Below are 22,747 nucleotides of genomic sequence, written 5' to 3'. Positions count from 1 at the left end.
ATCCTTTGAACAGTCCACTGCTCCCTGGCCATGGTTGCACTTTGACTCCGCTAGAGTTGCCGACGTTGAGAGGTAGTCGGATTTTGTCTGATGAGAAGGTCAGTAATGGAGTTTGATCATGTAGTACTTAGTTATTCCATTTTCATCCGGTAATTTCTCCGCTGCCCATTGTCTTATATATAGATCTGGGTCGGTGCCAACGAAGATTGGCTTGCATACCTCCGGCAGGATACCAACATCATTTTGCACAACATCCACAGCAGTGCAGCCGTTCTGGTAGACCCGTTCTCCACCATTGGGACCGGCCTTTCGGACTGGCTGGGCTTGAATACGTATGATGATGCCTACATGAGATTGAAGAAGATAGCAATTGGGGACCCGCCGGCAAAGCGACGCGGCTACGATGATTACTATCTCATCACGGTGTTCGGCATAAGGATTGCCATCAATGCAAGATGCAGTAACGGCATAGGCTGGCGCATGTTGGCGGCGGCAGATTTGTACCCCTACACGTTCGAAGACGCCACGTTCCATCTAGGCTGCATCTTCGCTTTGACAAGCCAGGGGACTTGTTTCATCTGGTTGCCATCCTATGGTACGGGAGATTACAAACGGAATGCACAAACCATCATTTGCATCCCTAATGGTACTCCATTATTTTGCAGGGACCAATCATCCCCCGATTAAAATTAGATCGCCGATCCTGGATGTGCATTTGCATCCGCGATTCGGTCTAACCTGGAACCTTGTAGCTAACTTTGGCATATTGGGATCAACTATCTTAGCAGTCGTTACCCATGGTACCACTGATGTGCAACATGGTCACACAAGCTACCACGATCGGACCGTCACCATCTACCCAGGTATTCCATTTTTTAACCCTCTCGCCTTCTCTTTCATTGTTGTACTAGTAGTATACTTAGTAGTACTAGTAGGAGTACTTTTTACCTTGGAGGACGCGTATAGCTAGCTAGGCCCTTGAAGACTTGAACCCACTAGCTGCCACCATTTTTGTTTTTCCATGTCTTACTATCTAATCCATGTAGCCAAGAGTGGCTATATATAATAAGCCAGTTATTTTACGTCCCCTATACCGGAGTAGTACTATTTGCTGCACAGTATTACTGACCGCCATATTTGAGCACAACATTATTATGCATGGACCTTGACTATGTACGTCACCATGTGTCCAGATCTGGGATGCTGCATGTACCAGATGAATGACGCCGAGTTCGACCCCCGTGATGCTACGTGGGTGCCGAGGAACACTCTTGGAGAGTACTCGCTTTTCATCGGGGATAACTACCCCATTGTGAAGCGGATGCCACCTTCCGTGCACAACACGGAAGGCCTGCCGTTCATGAAGCATGGTTGTGTCTTCATTGCACACTGCCGGATGAACGACATGCTGGGACACGCTATCCCTGATTTATGCCACTTCAGCTTGGATGAGTCTCCATCGTGTGGAACCGGACTAGAAAGCTGCGACAATGATTCCCGTTGCCCACCGCTATGGATCGTGCCATCCATGAAGAACAGCTGGGACTGGAACCTGAAGGAGGACATGTAGCCCATCTATAACGTGTAAGTGGAGTACGGTAATTGTGAACGGTAGCGCTGTGAATATATGTGGACTAGTTGTGAACAAAGTGCCACGTCGACTATGTTCCTCTCATTTCCTAGATTTTTATGACCACACATGTTATTGTTAGAGTTGATATGAGAACAATTGGCATCTAATGATTGTTAGAATACATATTATGAGCATACCATCATGATTGCTATATGTTACTCTCGTTTACAAGATTTTTATAACAACGCATGTTATTGCTTAGAGTTGATATGAGAACAGTAGTAGTAACTGCTATGGTAGAATATGAGTAGGCGCTGTCATCGCTGTTTTCCTCTCATTGTTACATGATGTTTGAACCATGACATATTGCTAGAATATGAAAGCCATTGGCTTATTTTTTTAACTTGGTGTATGATTATGACCATGGCACTGCAATTCTCTGTCTATGATATGTGTCACTGTTATAATAATCTTAATTCCACACATACTCTGAACATGATTGTTTATTTTTGTCCTTTTGGTCTCCAATTTGAATTGTTGCAGCAGACGCAAATGCGCTGGCCTTCATGATTCCAGGACCTGGAATCGTACCAGCCGATGGGTGGTGGTTTATCGCTTGTTCAGCTAACGGCGGTCATTTGATGCTCATTCGCACGTACCAAATTGGCCAAACCATTACATCAAACCACATGCAGTACAATGCGTGGGGCGTTCGTGACATTGATGGCTATGGCTGCTTCGTGTTCGAGAAAGATCCCAGCTCCGTTGGGCCAGGAATATTCAACTGGAGGCAGGTTTACATCCTCGGCAACCGCTCCTTGTTCCTCGGGCTCGATTATCCGATCATCCAACCAATCATTGATCGTATCATCGGCGATGATTACCGTGCTATGCAACTTCCATTCGTGAGGGGGGACTATGTTTACACATCATACCATGGGTTTCATAAATCACCATATCCAGAGATTCGTCGACACAGCTTGTTGCCAGATAATCTTTAGTGTGTGAAAGGCACCAAGCTTCCATGCGATGGATGGCTTTTGCAAATCCAACATGCGGCGATGGGGTTTATGCCAACAGCAAATATGCACAACTTGATTCGTGCTGATATTTAGACTGAGCCATGTATTTGCTGCTGTAGCTCGACCCTCTTTTGTTGGATATTATGTACTGTTGTTAGTTTGAAGCACTCATCTGGTTTGCAGGATAGTAGATACCTTCCTGGGATCAAGTGCATCCTAACTCACCTGCGTAGGATGTACTAATAATGATGATGGAGATGATGTGCAGAAGCTATATATATACATATATATATATATACATATACATATATATATAGACACACACACACACACACACATATCAGTTAGGCTTCAAGTGCGTACTTGTTAGTTAAACCTATGTATAAATTGTGACACTAAATATGAGTAGTAAGTAGTACAGTAGCAGTACTAGTATACATTGGTCAAATTATTCATCATGTCCACACATTGAATTGACGTGACAACACGCTGCACGTGAGGTGACACAAGAATCCCGGCGGCGTGTTCATGTATTCTGGACTTCAGATTTGGAGTACCACTTATCTGCCGAAATATTAAATCATTCAATTAAAACAGTTGATTGATCATACATTGAGTACCATATAACTGGAATTACCGATGCAAGTCGAAGAAGGGTTGACCGGTGCTGCCGGCTGGCGTCAAGTTCGATCCCACGGATCATGAGCTGATCAAGCACCTTGAGGACAAAGTGAGTGCTGACAGCGCGAGATTTCAGTCTCTCATCGATTTGTTCATACCAACCATCGACAGCGAGCAAGGCATATGCTACACCCAACCTGAGAAACTTCCAGGTAAGACACCGATCAGCCGTCTACTTGCACAAACATATTCCTTTGTTTGTAGCTCTATTTTTCTTTTTAGACGCAGACCTGGTGAAGCAATTACAATTTGATAGTTAATAAAAAGTGAAACAAGTGACTGCAACATGCCAAAGATGTTATGAAAATGCCAACTACATACACTAAAACCAGTATTCCACAATACTGCAGGTATCACACTGAGTGGCCTAAGGAAGCATTTCTTCCAGCGCAATTCCAGGGCGTTCAAAAGGGGCACGTGGACGCGCCGCAACATACAGTCAGAGTGCGGCATGCACGTGATGTGGCACAAGACCGGCAATACCTTGCCAGTGATGGTCAACGGCTGGCAAACGGGCAGCAAAAAAGGTTCTGGTGCTGCACACCAACAAGAACTTTGACCAGCAGAGGACCAACTGGGTGATGCACCAGTACCACCTCGAGGACCTGGAGCAAGAGAAGGAGAGGGAGCTTGTCCTCTGCAAGATTTTCTACCAGACAAACACTAGGGCCAGGAGTAAAAAGATTATAAGTTAGTTTGGTATTGGTAGTTGTACTACCTTGTCGTCCGCAAGTTGGTATTGTTGTTAACAATCTTTTGGTATGAACTTGCATTTGCTTCCAACCATCATGCCGAGGGTCGACGTGGATATAAAGCTGAATCATTTGTTTCGAAATGAATTTTCAGGCACCTGATTTTTATTTGATGGGTAGCATAAGCACCTACCGTTCGAATTCCCAGTTCTCCGATTTTTTTGAAACAAGTGCATGCACTTATTCTCACGATAAAATAACTATATCAATGCTGCATCCCAGTTATCAGTCTGTACTTGCAGAATTCTCTCGTTTATTGAGCACGTATATTGTTTTTTTAGGTCGAGCAAGTTTCAACTGGGTTGTAGACTGCCCAGGGTTGGTTTTGTTTTTAACAGGCCCAGCCCATGACGACAACTGGGCACAAAGATCCAGCAAGTATCTACTAGCCTCTGGCCTGCCAGCGTTAGTTCTGTTTTGTCTTACAACATCCGCAGGCAGTTTTTTTACTGAATCAAACACACAGCTCAGTTCTATTTTCCTCTTGAAACGCATGTCCTACATCCGTTTTCTAATCTCTACCTATAGTTTTACTAGTTCATATACACGTATCATTATATTGAAAACACATAAAATTCCCGTTTCATATTTACATCCTTATTTTTGTTGTTTTTTCCCACCCAACGCTGATTTTTTACCACTTGTTTTCCCTTAAACCAACTCAATTGTCCCACGTCTTATTTGCTTACAAAAACAAAACGATTTTTTTGGCAAATAAATAAGTTCTTAAAAAATGTTTATCATTTCGAGATTACAACAATTTGGACTCCACCGAAATATGCGAAATAAGGTTGAACTTTTTGACCGTGGTCCTGGGCAAAAAATAGGCTGTAATAAATTACTTAAGAATTAGCAAATGGGCTGCAAATTATAAAAATAAAAAATGGGTTTTATGTTGTCTGCCACAGATTTGGAGGCTGACTTGTGGGCGTACTAAGTTCATACGTACACAAGGTTTCTCAAAAAAGAAACTTAGTCAAGAATCGACTCTACCAGCGTCAGACTGTTAGATGTCAATCTAACGGCAATCGTGCTTCTTCAGTCTCTGATCTTCCTGCCCCAGCCGCCCAAACCAGCGCCGTCGGAACCGCCTGCTCCCGCCCCCCGTGGCCGACAGTGCTGCCGGGCAGGCCTCACGGCCCCATCATACTCGCATCCCTGGCCTGTCTATCCCTCTACTCACCAACACCTCCTTTTATTTTCCGGCGACGGTAGCCGAACCAGTCAATCCTCGTACTCTCCACCGTGTGGCCAGCCACTGCCGTGTCTTCCCCGGCTCCGTGTCGTTCCCTTCGTAGGCCTCGCCGTCGTCCACCGCCCTGGTGCTCTCGACGCGCCATGGTCAACGATGTCCGTCCAACGGCCGTAGTGCTTCTTCAACCTCTGGTCTTCTTGCCCCAGCCGCCCAAAGCAGCGCCGGTCGTGCCGCATGCTCCTACCTCCTGTGGTCGGCTATGCTGCCGCGGAGGCCTCCCTCCACTCACCCACCGCTGGCCAGGCCATCCCTCCACTCACCCACTCCCCCTGTTATTCTGCGGCGACGGTAGCGGAACCAGTGAACCCTCGTACTCCTCTCCACGTGGGCATCCACTGACGCGTCTTCCCCGGCTCCGCGTCGTCCCCTTCCTAGGCCTCGCCGTCGTCCACCGCTATGGTGCTCTCGATGCAGCTTGGTTAATGTGGTCAACGACCGAGTTCCATCGGAAGAGTACTGTACGTGGGGAGGCTGACAGCTGGGTCCATGGCAGCTGCAAGGAAGTGACTCCTTATTACGCGCAAAATAATTATTCCTCCACCTGACAGCTGGGACCCACCGGACGGGCCACCAGTATTTCGTGAAAAAAACGTTTCCCCCCTAACTGCTGGGACCCACCAGACGGTCCACCGTATTTCGCGAAAACAATGTTTGCCCCTGGCTGTTGGGACCCACCGGACGAACCACCGTATTTCATGAAAAAACGTTCCCCCGCTGTCAGCTCGGACCCACCAGAAGTGCCTCCTTATTATGCATAGAAAAATGAATACTCCCCTGCTAGCTGGGACCCACCATGGTGGGATGCTGACCTGTGGGCCTACTAAGTTGACGGGGACGGAGGGCTTTGTCAACCAATATGAACGATTCTAGCTCCAGTGATCGTACGATGTCCATCCAACGGCCGTCGTGCTTCTTCAATCTCTGCTCTTCCTGCTCCAGCCACTCAACCAAGCGCCGGAGGGACTGCCTGCTCCCTCCTTCCCGTCGCCGGCTGTGTTGCCGCACAGGCCTCACCGCCCCACCGTACTCCCATTGCTGGCCTAGCCATCCCTCTACTCACCCACAACTATTGTTATTCTCCGGCGAGGGCAGGCGAACCAGTAAATCCTCGTACAGTCATACTCCCCTCCGCGTGGGAAACAACTGCCGAGTCTTCCCTGCCTCCATGTTGTTCCCTTCCTAGGCCAGATCATCGTCCACCGCCCTGGTCCTCTCGGCGTGGCCTGGTCAACGTGGTCAACGATCGACATGCATCTGAACTGGACTATACATGGAGAGGCCGACAGCTGGGTCCACGGCCGCACGCAAGGAAATGCCTCCTTATTACGCGCAAAATAAGGATTCCTCCACCTGACATCAGGGACCCACCGAAAGGGCCTCTGTATTTCGTGAAAAAAATGTTACTGCCGCTGACAGCTCGGACCCACCAGCTATATCTTCGCACGCAAGGAAGTGCCTCCTTATTACGCACAAAAAAAGTATACTCCCCCTGTTAGCTGGGACACAGTACAGTGGCGGGCTGACTTGTGGGCCTACTAAGTTGACGGGGACGGACGGCTTTGTCAACTTAGTCAATATGCACGATTCTAGCTCCAGTGACCGTACGATGTCCATCCAATGGACGTAGTGCTTCTTCAACCTCTGGTCTTCTTGCTCCAGCCGCCCCAGCGCCGGTCGTGCCTCGTGCTCCTGCCTCCCGTGGCTGGCTGCGATGCGGCAGAGGCCTCACGCCCCCTACCACTCCCACCGCTGGCCAGGCCATCCCTCTACTCACCCACACCCTCTGTTATTCTGCGGCGGCGGCAGCCTCACACCGCAGCGAACCAGTGAACCCTCGTACTCCTCTACGCGTGGGCATCCACTGCCGCGTCTTCCCCGGCTTTGCGTCATCCCCTTCCTAGGCCTCATCGTCGTCCACCGCCCTGGTGCTCTTGGAGCGGTGTGGTCAACGTGGTCAAGGAACGGCTTCGATCGGACGTGGACTGTAAGTGGAGAGGCTGATAGCTGGGTCCACAGCCGCAGTAAGGAAGTGCCTCCTTATTATGCACAAAATAATTATTCCTCCACCTGACAGCGGGGACTTACCGGACGAGCCACCGTATTTCGCGAAAAAAACGTTCCACCCAGACAGCTGGGACCCACCAGCTACATCTTCACACGCAAGGAAGTGTGTCCGGGCAAAAAAAATGATTCGCCCCCCTGACTGCTTGGACCCACCAGCCACATCTTCGCATGCAAGGAAGTGCCTGACAGTCGGGACCCACCTGGTCGAAGCGTATGTAGCATTGTCATTCGTGTCGCGAACGTGTATGTACATATATATTGGTCGATGTAGAGGCACGCACGTGTCGATGTAGAGGCGCGCACGTGTCGTAGTAGAGGTGTGCACGAAGCATGTACACATACGTACAACGGCCAGTGTGCAAGAAAGAAAATACGGCCACGTATGTGTACATACGGGCGGGGTCTCGAACGCCTACTCGCGCATACGTACGGCAAGGGCTCGTGTACATGGCTGGGTCGGAACGGAGAAACAACATCGTCGTCGTGTTCGTGGGGAGGCAACAGAATGCGCCGTGTTCATGGGGAGGCAACAAAATGCGCCGTGTTCATCGGGAGGCAACGGAACGCGTGGGAGCCAACCGGCTGGGTCGGAACGGAATGCGTGGTCGTGTTGTTCGGAAGGGTTCTGGGTACCGCAGAACGGAGGAAACTAGGCCTGGCGTACCGCAGAACGGAGGAAACGGACCTCCTACGTTCGGAACGGGGTCCTGTTGTTTGGAAGGGGTCTGGCGTACCGCAAAACGGAGGAAACGGACCTCCTACGGTCTAAACGGGGGTCCTGTTGATCGGGAGGGGTGTAGCATACCGCAAAACGGAGGAAATGGACCTCCTACTGTCGAAACGGGGGTCCTGTTGATCGGGACGGGTGTGGCGTACCGCAAAACGGATGAAATGGACTTGTGTTGGAGTTCTACTGTCGAAACGGGGGTCCTGTTCATCAGGAGAGGTGCGGCGTACCGCAAAATAGGACTCCACGGGATACTGTTCATCTCCACCGTCGACCTCCTCCAGCCTCCACGGGCTACCGTCGACCTCCTCCAGCCTCCACGGGCTCCTGTTCATCCAGCCTCCACCGCGCGCTACTCCACCGGCTACTGTTCAACCACCCCTCCACGGGCACCCCTCCACCGTCTACTGTTCATCCAGCCCTCCACACAACGGGGTCCTGTTCAACCACCCCTCCACGGGCACACCTGCACCCTCTATTGTTCATCTAGCCCTCCACACCACAGGGTCCTGTTCAACCACCCCTCCACAGGCAACCCTCCATCGTCTACTGTTCATCTAGCCCTCCACACCACGGGGTCCTGTTCATCCAGAGGCAACGCCACCGCTCACTGTTCATCCAAACCCCCCCACAACGCTCACTGTTCATCCAAACCCCCCCACAACGCTCACTATTCATCCAATCGATCAGCTTCAGTTAGCAGCAGTAGCGAAAGAATAGCTCGATCGGTTTCAGTTAAAAACCATTGATCGATCGCTCGGGTTCAATAACGCGTAGCCTGCAGTGCAATCGCTCGGGTTCAGTTAGAGCCCAACGCCTCGCGGGATTCAGTTAGTGCCAACGCCTCGCACACACGCGTGTACGTGTATGAGAGAAACGCGCATCCCTCAGCCCCCGACCTCCCACCGTAACCGGGAACTCCCCAAAATTTTCCTCGTCCTCGCTTCTACCATGGTTTTTTGCGTCATGGACGGCCCAAAAAATGTCATGCAGCTGCGTCTCTGGCCCGCCCAAGACGAAAAGCACATTTTCTGTCATGATTTTTTGTCATAGAAGTAGGAGCCCACCACATCTATGATGATACCGGGTTTTGTCACAATTATCATCATAGAAGTGTCATGTGTATGACATATTTTTTTCATTCGGCCCAAAATGTCACGGATGTGTCCTTTTTTGTAGTGAAGGTCTGCCACCTCGTGCTCCGGGGTCCAAGGAGTAGCACTGCCACAACACTACATCTGAGACATGCGTGAACCAGCGACGCCCTAGCTTGCTTAGCAATGGTCGATCTGCAAGGCACCTTGTGCACAAGAACACGAGCAAGGCTATTTTGGCTAGGTGAGTTCCGATTTTTTTTTATGATTTTATGATAATGAGCCTTATCTTACAATTTGAATATATTTGTTGAAACTACATGCACACCTAGCTCAGCATGCAAGCAACCGATTAAGTATGGAATATTTTGTTTCCAACTATAATTACTTTTGTATGTATGTTCTGCAATATATTCATGTACATCAGTACACATTACCCTTGATTTCTGCATAGAGATGGATGATATACATGATAAATATGAAATTTTGGTGTGATGATTGAATACAAATATTTTATTTTCGCAGAAATATGTTTTTAATATATAGATGATGTGATTTATTCATGTACGTGAACATTGACTTTTGCAGTGATACAAGCACCAACATCCAAGTAGATGTTCCTTTTGAATGGGTCGATGATACATCTGCCCAAATGTATGAAGATGAAGATGTGTTGTTGTTATAAGTTGTTGTTTATGACTATGTAGTGCTCAAATTGATGTGTTGCAAATCTGGGTAATTTTACCCGCGGGTACCCATTTACCCTGTCGGGTGATGGGTATGGGAAAAAGTTGTACCCGTCGATGGGTGTGGGTACAGGTGATGGGCAAAGTTTCGGGCGACGGGTAAGAGTATGGGGTAGTTCCACCCGTACCCAAACCCGGCGGGTGCCATCCCTAACCCTATTGGAAAGACCCAGAGGTACGCTCTGCAATCGACGTGATGCACGTGACAAAGAATCTTTGCGTGAACCTGCTAGGCTTCTTGGGCGTGTATGGGAAGACAAAAGATACTCCGGAGGCACGGGAGGACCAGAAACGTATGAACGAAAAAGGCGACATGCCCTCAAAGCAGCATCAAGGTCCTGCCAGCTAAGCTCTTACCAAAGCAAAGAAGGAAATCTTTTTGTAATGCCTACTCAGTATCAAGGTCCCGTCTAGCTTCTCGTTGAATATAAAGGGAATAATAAATATGGCAGAGAAAAAAAATTCCAGAACCTAAAGTCTCATGATTGCCACATCATTATGACAGAACTGCTTCCGGTTGCATTGAGGGGGCTTCTACCAGCAATTTTTTGAGTAGCCATTGTGAAGCTATGTGCATTCCTCAATGCAATCTCTCAGAAGGTAATCGATCCAAAAATCCTACCAAGGTTACAGAATGATTTGGTCCAATGTCTTGTCAATTTGGAGTTGGTGTTCCCACCATCCTTCTTCAATATTATGACACACGTCCTAGTTCATCTAGTCGACGAGATTGCAATTCTGGGTCCTATATTTCTACACAATATGTTCCACTTTGAGAGGTTCATGGGAGTCTTAAAGAAATATGTTTGTAACCGTGCTATGCCATAAGGAAGCATCTCCATGGGCCATCAAACAGAGGAGGTCATTAAGTTTTGTGTTGACTTTATTCCTGACCTTAAGCCGATTGGTGTTCCTGAATCGCGACATGAGGGGAGATTGGGTGGAAAAGGCACGCTAAGACCAAACTCAATAATATGTAGGGACAGGCATTCTTGGGCGCAAGCACACTACACAGTTCTACAAAATTCTACCTTGGTGGCCCTGTATATCAATGAACACAAGAATATTCTACGCTCCAAACACCCAGAGCAGTATGGCGACTGGATTACACGTGAACAAGTTGGGTCTTTTGACGGTTGGTTGCAAACACATCTCATGGGTAACACCACTTTTGGAAATGACCTGTACTTGTTGGCCAGGACACCATCTTTGAGTGTAAGTACTTCCAAGGGTATGAGTAAATGGGAATACATTTTACACGATCGCCCAAGATAAAAAGAGCACCAACCAAAACAGTGGTGTCCGCTTTGATGCATCCAACACCAATAGGGCGAACGACACATATTATGGTTACATAGAAGACATATGGGAACTTGACTATGGACGTGATTTTAAGGTCCCATTGTTTCTGTGCAAATGGGTCAAACTGTCAGGAGGCGGGGTACAGGTAGACCCGCAATACGGAATGACAACAGTGGATCTCAACAATCTTGGGTACACAGACGAACCATTCGTCCTAGCCAATGATGTGGCTCAGGTTTTCTCTATGAAGGACAAGTCTACCAAACCGATAAAAAGAAAAGATAAGGAAGCGAATACATCATACGATGAGCCAAAGAGACATATGGTTCTTTCAGGGAAAAGAAACATCGTGGGAGTGGAGGACAAAACAGACGTGTCTAAAGATTATGAAAAGTTTCATGAAATTCCTCCCTTCAAAGTGAAGGTTGACCCAAGCATCCTACTAAATGATGAAGATTATCCATGGTTACGTCGCAATAAGCAAGGGACACACGCGAAGAAATTGTGAAGAATTTCTCTCTAGTGAAGACAACATATCAGATGGTATGATTGTTCAAGTATCTATTCGACATATACAAGATAACCGAATATTTTGCACATTTGATTCTGGGTTGAAGGCCATAGTTATGCTCCTTAACTATTCTCATGATGGCTTTGATCTAGAATATCATTGCAGTTACATGTCAAAAAATGAAATCCCTTTGGAATAGATGATTTGTTGTCCGAAACCCTGATACTTCGAAAGAGATTGTCCAGTTTGTACATGAAGTGCATCCAGTTTTTGCCGCAACCCTCTCAAATTTTTAGCACATGCTGCTATGTGGGTAAAATTATGATACCACACCAAGTTTCAACCTTTTCAGAGTTCATTTGTAGTGTTTTTCAATTTCAGGGTCATTTAGCTCAAAAAAAATCATTAAATGCATGAAAAAGAGCAAATAAATTCAGAAAAGGGTTGAAAATTGATGATGTGGCTTTGAATCGTGCATATTGAACTCACAAAAAGTCTGGAGTTAAAATATGTTAAAAAATGAAATTCCTTTGTAAAAATGAGTTTTCGTCCGAAACCCTGATACTTCGAAAGAGATAGTCCAGTTTGTACACAAAGTGCATCCAGTTTTTGCAGTAACCCTCTAAACCTTTTAGCTCATGCTATGTGGGTGAAATTATGATACCATGCCAAGTTTCAACCTTTTTAGAGTTCATTTGTTGTGCTTTTCAATTTCAGGGTCATTTAGCTTTAAAAAATCATTAAATGCATGAAAAATAGCAAATGAAGTCAGAAAAGGGTTGAAATTAATGATGTGGATTTGAATGGTGCATATTGAACGCACAAAAAGTCTGGAGTTAAATTATGCTAAAAAATGAAATCCCTTTGTAATAGATGAGTTTTTGTCCGAAACCCTGATGCTTCGAAAGAGATTGTCTAGTTTGTACATGAAGTGCATCCAGTTTTTGCCGTAACCCTTTTTAGCATGTTCTATGTGGGTCAAATTATGATACCATGCCAACTTTCAACCTTTTCAGATTTCATTTGTAGTGCTTTCCGATGTCAAAGTCATTTAGCTCAAAAAATCATTAAATGCATGAAAAATAACAGATACTAAACTAAAACCTAGCCTAAGTCTCGGTTGGTGGCACCAACCGGGACTAAAGGCCTACCACAGATTTTCACACCCGCATTAATCTCACCTCGCCAAGTGATGAGCAGTCGACCACATTAAATTTCTGGGTCGTCTAGAAGGGATAAGCTTCTGACATCATTGCATCCTTGTTAAGGATAGATTCGTAGTAATGGTTTATCTCCTTAAGATAGACCAATGGTTTCGGTTTTTTTTTCTATGCATCAAAATAAATTAGGTTAACAAAAAGGGTTAGGATAAGCTAATTACTTAACAGAAAAGAAAATATAACATTATTAGGTTAACAGAAAGAATCAATTAAAACGAATCAATTAAAATATTTTGTTATGATCAATTAAGACAAAACTATAATATTCTTCAGTAGCAAAAAGAATAAACTAAAAAGCTTTTACAAAACTCTAGTTATCATCAAAATAATATTAACTTAAATTTATATAACTAAAATTATCAAAGTAAACTTTAATAGCAAAAAGAATTTTCATAAAGTATTTTTTGTTAAAAACTTTAATAGAAAAAAATTTCATAAAGTATTTTTTTTAGAATTTCAAGTATTTTGTTGAAATTCTTTGATAATCATGTACATTACACATAGCAAAAAATAAGAATGTAATTTGAAGAAGGTCCAAAAATTGACATAACATATGCAAAAAAAATAACATAAAAATAAAAAAAATGCCTGCGTACTAGGCCGCCCGGCCTGCATACGACTAGAAACCCAACTGGGTCAGGATGCAGACCTATGGGGCAAGTGGGCCTAACAGGGCATAGGGGACGTTAGGCATGCACTGCCTGCTTTAGAGAGGAGCTCGAGAGGGAAATCACAGCGGGGCTTTTCTACTTCTTGAGCTTGCGTTGGTTTTTCCCTTTAAGAGGAAAGGGAGATGCAGCAAAGTAGAGATAAGTATTTCCTTCAGTTTGAGAACCAAAATATCAATCCTGTAGGAGGTACAAGAAAGTCTCGAATCTATGCACCTGCACGAACAATCAAACAATTGCACCCAATAGATAAAGGGTTGTCAATCCCTTCACGGTCACTTGCAAGGATGAGATCTGATAGAGATAGATATAAAAGATTACTAAAACCTGAAACAAAATAAAACCAAATAAAACTCAGTGAGGTATTTTTGGGTTTTTGGTTTATAGATCTGAATATATATGATGGAAAATAGACCCGAGACCATAGGTTTCACTAGAGGCTTCTCTCTTGAAGAAAGCATACAGTGGGTAAACGAATTACTGTTGAGCAATTGATAGAAAAGCGCAAAGTTATGACGATATATAAGGCAATGATCACGAATACACGCATCATGTCCGTGATAAGTAGACCGACTCCTGCTTGGATCTACTACTATTACTCCACACATCGTCCGCTATCCAGCATGCATCTAGAGTATTAAGTTCATAAGAACAAAGTAACTCTTTAAGTAAGATGACATGATGTAGAGGGATAAACTCAAGCAATATGATGTAAACCTCATATTTTTATCCTTGATGGCAACAATACAATACGTGCCTCGCTACCCCTACTATGTCACTGGGTGAGGACACCGCAAGATTGAACCCAAAACTAAGCACCTCTCCCATTGCAATAAAAACCAATCTAGGTGGCCAAACCAAATCGATAGTTTGAAGAGAAATACAAAGATATCAAATTATGGATATAAGAATTCAGAGCAGACTCAAATAGTATTCATAGATAATCTGATCATAAATCCACAATTCATCGGATCTCAACAAACACACCGCAAAAAAGTATTACATCGGATAGAACTCCAAGAACATCGAGGAGAACTTTGTGTTGAAGATCAAAGAGAGAGAAGAAGCCATGTAGCTACTAGCTATGGACCCGTATGTCCGTGGTAAACTATCCACGCATCATTGGTATGGCGATAGGGTTGATGTAGAGCCCCACCATGATCGAATCTCCCTCCGGGAGATCGTCGGAAAAGGTTCCCAGATGGGATCTCACAAGTTCAGAGGCTTGCGGCGGTGGAAAAGAATTTGGTGGATGCTTCTGGTGGTTTGGGAATATTTGTGAATTTATAGAGCAAGAATTAGGGTTAGGAGAACTCCGAGGGGCCCACAAGCCCTCAGGGCGCGCCCCGTGTCTTGTGGTTTCCTCAGGAAGCTCCTGGCCCCCTCTCCAAGTCCTATGGGTGTCATCTGGTCCAAGAAAAGTCATTGCAAAAGTTTTATTCCGTTTGGACTCCGTTTGATATTCCTTTATGAAAAAGCCGAAAACAAGGAAAAAACAACAACTGGCACTGGGTACTAGGTCAATAGGTTAGTCCCAAAAAATGATATAAAATAGTATATTAATGCATATAAAACATCCAAAACAGATAATATAATAGCAATGAACAATCAAAAATTGTAGATACGTTGGAGACATCAGGCTTATAAACCACTTTGAGCACGCTTTGCTTGGCGAGGTGGGACTAAACATCCACCACCCCTCGCCGTGCCAGGACCAGCCCTTTAGTGTCGGTTGGTGGCTCAGACCGGGACTAAAGGCCCTTTAGTCCAGGTCTGAGCCACCAACCAGGACTAAAGGCCTGGGCTTCCCGCCTGGTGAAATTCACCTTTAGTCCCGGTTGGTGGCTCGAACCGGGACTAAAGGGGGGCCTTTAGTCTCGGTTGGAGCCACCAACCGGGACTAAAGGGTGGGGGTATGTAAAGAGCACTTAGCAAAAATTCTAAAGGCATCTGCAGTTTCCCCCGACAAGAACGCTGATGCGGCTTGAACTACGTCGGTATTTCCCTAAAGAGCAAGGGATGATGCAGCACAACTACGATAGGTATTCCCTCAATGATGGGACCAAGTTTATCAAACCAGTAGGAGAACCACGCAACACTATGTAAACAGTACCTGCACACAAAGAAAAAAAATACTTGCAACCCAACGTGTAAGAGGGGTTGTCAATCCCTCCCGGGTAAAAGGATAGATAAATTTGTAGTAGATTGGATAAATAGATCTCGCGGAAACGCGAAATAAAATAAATAGAAAAAAATGCAGCAAGGTATTTTTGGGTTTTTGGATTGATAGATCTGAAAGTAAAAGCGAATAAAAATAGATTTCAAAGGAAAATATGATAAAGAATAGACCCGGGGAAAATTGTATACGGTGGGTAACCAAATTACTGTTGGGCAATTGATACAACTTCAAATAATTATGACGATATCCAGGCAATGATCATTATATAGGAATCACGTCCAAGATTATTAGACCGACTCCTGCCTTCATCTACTACTATTACTCCACACATCGACCGCTATCCAGTATGCATCTAGTGTATTAAGTTCATGGAGAAACGGATTAATGCACTAAGAACGATGTCATGATATAGACCAGATCTATTCATGTAGGAATAGACCCCATCTTGTTATTCTTAGTAGCAATGATACATACGTGTCATGTCCCCTTCTGTCACTGGGATTGAGCACTGTAAGATCGAACCCATCACAAAGCACCTCTTCCCATGGCAAGAAAAATCAATCTAGTTGGCCTAACTAAACCAAAGATTCGAAGAACAAATACGAGGCTATGTGTAATCATGCATATAAGAGATCAAAAGACTCAAATAACTTTCATGGATAGAAACATAGATCTGATAATAAACTCAAACTTCATCGGATCCCAACAAACACACAACAAAAAGAGTTACATCAAATAGATCGCCAAGAGACCATTGTATTGAGAATCAAAAGAGAGAGAGAGAGAGAGAGAGAGAGAGAGAGAGAGAGAGAGAGGGAGGGAGGGAGAGAGACAGAGAGAGAGTGGAAACCATCTTGCTACGAACTACTGCATCTAGAATCGTTTATATTGACTAAGTGGACAAAGCCCTACGAACCCGAAGGTCTACAATGAACTAGTCACGCATCATCGGAGAGGCACCAATGAGGATGATGAACTCCTCCGTGATGGTGTCTAGATTCGATCTATGGTTTCTGGATCTTGCGGCGGCTGGAATTCTGTTTCGTCACTCCCCTAGGGTTTTTGGATTTTTTCGGTATTTATAGAGCAAAGAGGTGGTGCGGGAGGTGACCGAGGTGGGCACAACCCACCAGGGTGCGCCTGGGCCCCAGACGCCCAGGTGGGTTGTGCTCCCCTCGGAGCCCCCCACTGGTACTTCTGTGGCCCATTGTGTGTCTTCTGGTCCAAAAAAAATCTCCAAAAAGTTTCGCTGTGTTTGGACTCCGTTTGGTATTGATTTTCTGCGAAGTAAAAAAGAAGCAAAAAACAACAACTTGCACTGGGCACTATGTAAATAGGTTAGTCCCAAAAAATGATATAATGTTGCTATAAAATGATTGTAAAACATCCAAGATTGATAATATAACAGCATGGAACAATAAAAAATTATAGATACGTCGGATACGTACCAGCATCCCAAAGCTTAATTCCTGCTCGTCCTCGAGTAGGTAAATGATAAAAACAACATTTGTGATGTGGAATGCTGCCTAACATGTTCATCACATATTATTTTCTTTTGTAGCATGGAAATTTGGACTTTTACATGATTCAAAGCAATAGTCTAGTTTTGACATGAAGATTTCAATACTCAAGCATATCAACAAGCAACCATGTTTTTTCAGAATATCAATGCTAAAGCAAGTTATCCCAGCCCATTATGCTCAATCATTGATCCAGTCATGAAACACACTCGCATATTAGCTACACCCAGTGCTCAAGTATGATCATAGTGCCCCTTAGTTGGTGCTTTATAAGATAAGATGGAGACTTAAATAAAAATAAAATTTCATAAGGTAAATAGAAAGGCCCTTCGCCGATGGAAGTAGAGATTTGTAGAGGTACCAGAGCCCAAAGCAAAAAAGATAGAGATAAAACATTTTGGGTGGCATGCTTTTCCTGTCAATGAAAACGATCGAGTAGTTCCCAATACTTTTCATGCTAGATATATTATAGGCGGTTCCTAAACAGAAATTAAAGTTTATTCCTTTTCCACCATACTTTCACATTCCAGGTCTAAACGAATCGACGTGTTTCGTCCATACCAACACTTTCCAAGGAATTTATTACTCCCTCCGTCCTAAAATTCTTGTCTTAGATTTGTATAGATACGGATGTATCTAATACTAAAACATAACTTGATACGTCCGTATTTAGACAAATCTAAGACAAGAGTTTTGGGACGGAGGGAGTATTTGACAACATAAAGTAAATTCAGTTTTCATTTCGGGACTGGGCATCCCTAATACATTTGCCGTACTCTCGTGCAATGACAAGTGAATAAACACTCATCTTCAGAATAACACATCTAGCATGGAAAAATGTCAGCCACCCCCTCCCGTTTCGTGAGCGGTACGAGCACATAAAAAGGAAATTTAGTTTGAAAATTAGAGATGGCAGATACAAATTTGCTTAGAATAGCAAGGAAATACCTCATATAGGATTTTGGATGCACAAGCAGTATTTCTACTTAGTACAAGTGAAGGCTAGCAAAAGATTGAGAAGCATCCAACCAATAAATGAAAAAATCACATAAGCGAGCATTAAGCATAACTAACACCGAATAATGCACCACGAGTAGGATGTAATTTCATTGCATAACTATTGACTTTCGTGCTTGCATATGGAATCACAAACCTTAACATCAATATTCTTACTAAAGCATAATTACTCAGTAACATGACTCACATATCACTATCATTATATCGCAAAACTATTACAAATAATCAAGTTTGTTTTGTCCAACTATCTTCATGAAAGTTTGTATTATATCCCTCTTGAATATCTGTCACTTTGGGACTAATTTCATATGTTGCTTTTGATAGCTCAAACAAATCTAAGTGAAGAACATGAGCATAAAAATTTTCTTCTCTCAAAATGATATAAGTGAAGCATGAGAGAATTTCTTCAAAAATCACCAACTATCAAATAAATCTAAGTGAATCATGAGAGCATTTCTTCAAAAATACTAAAGCGCACCATGCTCAAAAAGATATAAGTGAAACACTAGAGCAATCTCATAGCTCAAAAAGATTTAAGTGAAGCACAAAGAGGAATTCTAGAATAATTTTGGCTCTCTCAAATAGGTGCGTCCAACAACGATGGATGACACAAAATGAAAAGTAAAACAAGCAAAGACTCATATAATACAAGACGCTCCAAGCAAAACTCATGATATGTGACAAATAAAAATATAGCTCCAAGTAAAACATAGATGGTCGTCAGAAGAAAGAGGGGATGCCACTCGGGGGCATCCCCAAGCTTAGTTGCGCGTTCCTCTTTGGATAATAACTTGGGGTGCCATGGGCATCCCCAAGCTTAGACTCTTCTTACTCCTTATTCCTTCATCCATTGTGATCTCACCCGATACTTGAAAACTTCAATCACACACTACATGAATCAGCTACTTTGTCGTCTTCCATGGTAGATGGCAAAGGAACCAAACGCGGACGACAAACCTCTTTGCCATCTGCCACTGATAGCAAATGTGCACGGCAAAGAAAGCTACAGTAAAGTGGTTCTTTGCCATCTGCTTCCTCAAAGTGGACGCCAAAGACCCTTTGCCGTTGGTAGCAGATGATAAAGAACATTGACCGCAAATAACATGCATTAGCCACATTAAGTGGCTAACGAGAGTCTTTGCCGTCTACCAATAGATGACAAACATGCCCTCCCCTTTGTAGTCTGCTATCTGACATCAGCCACGCGTCATGCCCCCATGCCTTTGTCGTCCGCCACCGACGAAAAAATCCCATAGCCTTTGTCGTCTACCACAGAGGGCAAAGTAACCAAATGGGTCAGTCCAGATTGCACAGGTTGCAGCCACGTGGCCTCTTTGTCATCGGTGGCAGACGACAAAGTGTCTGTGTTGTTTCTATTTTTTTCTGTTTTCTATTATATCCCTGCATTTTCAAAAGATATATAAGATATATATAGTTTCAACCTCAAACATAGCCCATGTATCAAACATCTAGAAGTCCGTCAATGCAACAGAGCACATAAGGTATTAAAAGATCCAATACAAACATAGTTTCATGGAGTTCATCCATATATACGTGCATAGTTTCACATTGTTCACCAATACAAATGAAAACAAAAACTAAACACTAGCAGTCCATCAATGATGCTTCCATGAAGTGAATTAAACCTACAAAAATTGCAGTAAGAAAGTTAGAAGAAGAAGAAGACTTGAAGACTTGAAGAAGAAGAAGAAGAAGAAGAAGAAGAAGAAGAATAAGAAGAATAAGAATAATAATAATAATAATAATAATAATAATAATAATAATAATAATAATAATAATAAGACTAGAATAATAATAATAATAATAATAATAATAATAATAATAATAATAATAATAATAATAATAATAATAATAATAATAAGACTAGTAGAAGAAGAAGAAGAAGAAGAAGAAGAAGATATTTTCTTATTCTTCTTCTTCTTTTCTCACCTTTCTTCTTCTCTTCTATCTTTTTATCCTTTTCCTCCTCATTCTCATTCTTCTTCTTTTATTCTTTCTTTTTCTTCTCTTTCTTCTTCTATTCTTTCTTTTTCTCCTCATCCTTGTTTTTCTTCTTCTTATTCCTTATTTATGTCATTTTGGAGCGAACTTAGGTAATTATGCCATTTTTAGCTAACTAGGCTTATTATGTCAATTTGGAGGAAAATAAGGTACGTATAGGTCATTTTTGTGCTAACCTAGGCGATGATGCCTTTTTTGAGCCAACTTACGTAAGTATAGCTCATTTTTAACTAACTTAGGTAATTATGCCATTTTGGAGGAAAATAAGCTAAGTTTATGACATTTATGAGAGAACCAAGGTTATTATGCCATTTTTGAAATGAATAAGCTAATTATGTCATAAATGAACTAAATAAGCTAGTTATGTCATTTTGGAGGATAATTAGCTAATTACGTCTTTTTGGGAAAAAGTAAGCTAAGTATGTGGCATAATAGGGCTAACAAGCATGCACGAAGCTAAGTATGCATTTCTTAAGCAAAACACTAGATAAAACATACCCTCATCACAAAAAATGCGATCAAGATCACAACTAAGGTAACAATTGATCCAATGGCATAATGATACCAAGCCTCATTATCACCGGCATATTTTCTAATCTTCTTAATCTTCAAGTGCATTGCATCCATCTTCAAGTGCATTTCATCCATCTTCATCTTGTGATCATCGACGACATCGGCAACATACAACTCCAATTTCATCTTCTCTTCTTCAATTCTTTTAATTTTTTCATTCAAATACTCATTTTCTTTTTCAACTAAATTTAACTTCTCGACAAGAGGGTCGGTTGCAATTTTCGGTTCACATACCTCCTAGATAAAAATATCTCTATGTCAACTTGATGGCCATAATTGTCATAAATGCGAAATGCAACAAATACTTATAAAAGAGAATATTCCACATCCAAATCATAAACCGGGCGAGGGACGACGGGGACGGATATCAAGACCATGGCACTATGTATAACAAACAATCATACAAAGTAAGAAAATTATACATATAAATCATACAATCATACAAGTAACTATATAAATCAAGTACAACATAAAAACATTTAATACCTAGTAATAATCTTGATCGTCGGGTTCAATAAATGCTTTGGGCTCAATAAATGCATCATCATCATCACTATCATGAATGGCGTGCTCATCGGATTCAGTGACATCAACATGTGGAAGGCCACATTTATGTAATCTATCAAGCATTGACAAGTCATCCGCAACAGTAACCTCTTCTTGTTCAGGCTCTTCTTGTTCCGACTCAGGGGTGAAGTGGGATTCACTATCGCTGTCTACTTCAACGTTCTGGGGTGAAGTAGAGCGTTTCTTGAAGCGTTTTTTGGAAAGACGTGTTTGTTGGAAGAATTCACCTTCATATGTGTCTGAGTTAATGTGAGGTTCATAATCCTCTTCATTAGGGGGAGGTGATCTAACACATGGCGACACTCCATAGACTTTGAATTAGACTAAGAAATGAGAATGGTCTATTGGAAATTACCGTTTGTTTGGACCAAGAGATGAATCTGGGAAAACCGCCTCCTTGCTTTGCCAGAAGCTACTCTTTGATGGATTTCTTTTTGATCTCCGCTCCATCCGAGAATTTGGCGATGTATCGACTGTATCAAATATCCGAGAATAAGAGATTTTCAAACGAATTAGAAGTTGCGAAATATAGTATCGCGAAAACTTACTCGATGTGCGACCGCACTTTTTTAGGTTGTTTAAGATATACAACGAAATGCTCTGCCATTCTTCGACGTCCAATGATATTGGTTTAGAAGCACCCGTTGGTGCGAGATTCCGATCCCTTTTAATAGGCTAAGGTTGGATCTACCTTTTTTAGGGTCGCCAGCATTGTGCTGAGGCTTCGGATTATGCAAATGATGATTTTTGGCTTTGTAGTGTACTGTCACGAAGTTTGCCGCCTCCTCGGTAATGAATGCCTCGGCCATCGATGCTTCAATTCTACGTTTATTTTTACATTTTGCTCGTAGAGTCTTTGACATCCTCTCATTTGCGTAGACCAACAATTGTACACCCCCCAATCTTGCCTCGAATAGGAGATGCAAAATCAAGTGTTGCATTGGATTAAAGAAGCCCGGCGGAAAGATCTTCTATAAGTTGCAGATCAACTCCGGCGCTAACTCTTCCATTTCTTCTAGAATGGCAAGCGATAGTTCTTTCACACAAAGAACACATAAGAAATAGCTCAGCTCCACCAGTACTAGCCATTCATCCTTAAGGATAAAGCCACGCAATATCACTAGCATTACCCGCTCAAGCCATATGTGCCAATCATGACTCTTGAGACCAAATATTTTCAATTTTTCAAGACTCACTCCCCTCTTTAGATTCACTTCATACCCATCGGGGAACATCAACTGCATTTTCACCCAC

Source organism: Triticum aestivum, chromosome 2B (assembly GCF_018294505.1).
Source record: "Triticum aestivum cultivar Chinese Spring chromosome 2B, IWGSC CS RefSeq v2.1, whole genome shotgun sequence".
Taxonomy (NCBI): Eukaryota; Viridiplantae; Streptophyta; class Magnoliopsida; order Poales; family Poaceae; genus Triticum; species Triticum aestivum.
Note: the sequence above shows the minus strand (reverse complement) of the source record.